We start from the raw sequence: 4,087 nt of genomic DNA on the forward strand, positions 1-4,087 counted from the left end.
AAGACAACATATATACTCGTAGGGTAAGCATTTAACATAAAAACAAAAAAAAATTGTTATGGCAAATTAGATAGAAATAAATGAACGATTAGATACGAACAAATAAACGAAAGACAAAATTTTTGTTATGGCTAAAAATAGAAACAAATAAAGGAAAGATAAGGATTCCCTCCCACACTTAAACAAAGCATTATCTTCAATGCGACAAAATAAAGTGAGAAAAGGGAAGAAACAGGAGAATCGCTACTCCTCGCCACGACGTTGGGCTATGCGTGCTCTAAATCTTGCTCGTGCACGTTCACTTCTACCATGCTGGGTAGGATCCAAGCCCACATGCTGAGTGTACTCCTGGATGGCATCGACACGATGTGTCAAGGCACTCATCTCTTCGGAAAGTTCCGCCATCCCTTGGTCATGCCAGTTTGCATAGGCATGTTAATCCATCTGTATTTGCTAGATCGTTTGCATCATTTCCGTCTGGCGCTCTTCCATCCCCTGGTTATTGTAAGAACAAAAATTGTTCTACAACAGATTCCATGATTTTGATGATAACAAAGGATGAAACCAAAAATGGCACCCTAACGAAAAGTTTCTAAGTGTGCAGGGTTCTAAGGAAAGAAGGAAGATATCTGATGACGTCATCAGATACAAAATCATATCAGATACAAATTATCAGAAGATCAGAAGCATCTGAAGTAGAAACACGCTCAAGAAGTTCTAACTCTGAGCAAAACAGCAGTTATCAGAAGCATCTGAAGAAGAAGTGCACTCTAGAAGTTCTGACTCTGAACAACGGTATATCATTCCAGAAGCTCTCAGCGTTATCTGAAGACTTCATCAGAACTCCTTAAGATAAACATCAGAAGCTCCGAATCATCACAGCAAGATTCCAAGATTCCCAGAGTCACGCAGACTTTGAAAATGGATTCCCTAATACAGAAAGAGTAACGTTAACTTCAAATTTAAATGGAAAGGAACTATATTTGGAAAGAAGTTATTCGGGGAGACAAAGTTGTTTTGGCAAGAAACAACAGAAGTTATGGCATTAATTCCTATTCAAGACAAATTATCTGCCATCAATTTCAACGGTCCTTTCACTCCTATATAAAGGACAGCAATCAACATTGAGAGGCGCGCAAGCATACACTGAAACATTATCTCTCTCTCTCAATATTTCACAAAGCTTTTGCTTAGAACGTGAAACACTTTTGTTCCTACTGTTGTAATATTTGCTTATCTTAGAAGCACTCTAGATTACATAGTCTTTTATCTATTGTTTTATTTCCTCAAGTGACTCTGCGCAGTCTGTATACTTGAGAGGACTAAGAGATCCTTCTCTTAGACGTTGGTTGTAAACAATCTTTCAAGATTAGTGGATTAAGTCCTTGTTGAAGGCGAAATCACCTCGGCCGGGTGGACTGGAGTAGCTTTGTGTTATAAGCGAACCAATATAAATTCCTTGTGTGGTCTTTATTTTGAAAAAGCGCTTATTTTCCAAAACAATTCAAACCCCCCTTTCTTGTTTTTCTCACCTTCAATTGGTATCAGAGCTTCGGCTCTGTTATTGATTTTCTAATCAAACACTTAACAGTGTAGAGAGATCCAGAACGAGAAAAACTATGGCCCACACAAATGAAAGAGACAGTTACAATGCTAAGCCTCCTGTTTTTGATGGAGAGAAATTCGACTACTGGAAAGATAGAATTGAAAGTTTCTTTCTGGGTTATGATGCTGACCTCTGGGACATTGTCACAGATGGATACACACCTCCAGTCTCAGAAAATGGAGTTGAAGTTCCCAGAAGTAAGATGTCAGAAGATCAGAAGCGTGTCTTCAAAAATCACCACAAGGCCAGAACCATACTTCTCAATGCTATATCTTACAACGAGTATGAAAAGATCACCAACAAAGAAACAGCCAAAGACATACTTGACTCTCTGAAGATGACTCATGAAGGAAACTCCCAAGTCAAAGAGACAAAGGCTCTGGCGCTTATCCAGAAATATGAAGCTTTCAAAATGGAAGATGACGAAGCCATAGAGGTAATGTTCTCCAGATTCCAAACTCTAATTGCAGGTCTCAAAGTTCTAGACAAAGGATACACAACCGCAGACCACGTCAAAAAGATAGTCAGAAGTTTGCCAAAGAAGTGGAGACCCATGGTTACTGCCCTGAAGCTGTCAAAGGATCTGAACAATATCAGTCTTGAAGAACTTGTCAGTTCCCTCAGAAGCCATGAGATAGAACTAGAGGAAGATGAGCCTCAGAAAAAGAACAAGTATGTAGCATTAAAGTCCAGATCTGAAAGACGCAAATCTGACACGACCAAAGCTCTCCAGGCAGAAACTGAAGAAGCTGATGACTCTGAACCAGAAGATTCTGATGATCAAGAAGAATTGTCCCTCCTGACCAGAAGAGTTAAACAACTCTGGAAAAAGAGGAACAACAACTTCAGAAGACCAAGACCCAGAGGGGATCGATCAGAATCAACCTCAAAAGGTAAAACTAACAAAGATATTACTTGCTATGAATGTAAAGAAACAGGTCACTACAGGAATGAATGCCCTAAGCTAAAGAAAGACAATCCCAGAAAAGAAAGTTTCAAGAAAAATACCTTCAGGACAAAGAAAGGACTAATGGCTACCTGGGATGATAGTGAATCTGGTTCATCAGAATCTGACTTTGATGAACAGGCCAATGTGGCATTTATGGCTACCACATCCAGAAGCAGCTCAGATGAAGAATCTGAAGAGGTATTTTCTGAACTCTCTCGATCTGATCTAGAATCATGCTTGTCAGAAACTCTTAGCTCATATCAGAAATTAAAACAAAAGTTTAAAAATATAAAAGGCTGTCTTGAAGCAAAATTTGAAGAATGTGGCAAACTTGAGATGACAATTCTAGCTCGAGAAGATAAAATCAGATCTTTAACATTAGAAAGAGATGGAGCAAAAAGAAAATGTTTAGAATTGGAAGAAGTGTTGTCTCAAGCACCACAAACCTCAAATACAATAATTTATAAATATGAAGAAGCCTTTCAAGAATTTCTGAAAAATGGGATAGGAAGGAGTGCTATGGCATCCATGATTTATGGAGTCAGTCAGAACAATAAAAAGGGAATTGGGTATGATCCTAAGGAAGATAAAACTTCTACCTGTGATCAACTTAAATCTCCATTTTCATATCACTATACGCACACACAAGAACAAAAATTTGAAAATGCTAGAAAACCCAAAGTTATAAGAAACTCTGGGAAAACTAATCAGAAAGGACCCAAGAGACTCTGGGTACCAAAAGATAAGATTGTTTATGTTGCAGATATCCTATGCAGCAAAGTTCAGACACCAGTCATGGTACCTGGACTCTAGATGCTCGCGACACATGACGGGAAGAAAGTCTATGTTCCAAAGCCTGGAACTTAAAGACGCTGGATTCGTAGGCTTCGGAGGAGATCAGAAAGGAAGGATCAGAGGCTCCGGAACTATTGGTAATGGTACTCTTCCCTCTATATCTGATGTTCTTTACGTAGAAGGATTAATGCATAATTTGTTATCCATAAGTCAATTAAGTGATAACGGTTATGACGTGATCTTTAATCAAAAAACATGTAAAGCCATAAATCAAAACAATGGTTCAGTCCTATTCACAGGCAAGAGGAAAAAAATATTTATAAAATTAATCTTTCTGATTTAAAAGAACAAAATGTTAAATGTCTGATGTCTGTTCACGAAGAGCAATGGGTATGGCATAGACGCTTGGGCCACATTAGCATGAGAAAACTATCTCAGCTAAATAAACTCGAGTTAGTCAGAGGCCTACCTAAACTGAAGTTTTCTTCAGATGCTCTATGTGAAGCATGTCAGAGAGGAAAATTTTCAAAAACATCTTTTAAAAAGAAAACTATTGTTACTACCTCTAAGCCTCTGGAACTTCTCCACATTGACCTATTTGGTCCTGTGAAAACAGCATCAGTCAATGGAAAGAAGTATGAACTAGTCATTGTTGATGATTACAGTCGCTGGACATGGGTGAAATTCCTAAAGCACAAGAGTGAGTCTCACTCTGTATTCACTAGTTTCTGCTCCAA

Source organism: Lathyrus oleraceus, chromosome 4, assembly GCF_024323335.1.
Source record: "Lathyrus oleraceus cultivar Zhongwan6 chromosome 4, CAAS_Psat_ZW6_1.0, whole genome shotgun sequence".
In the NCBI taxonomy this organism is placed as follows: domain Eukaryota; kingdom Viridiplantae; phylum Streptophyta; class Magnoliopsida; order Fabales; family Fabaceae; genus Lathyrus; species Lathyrus oleraceus.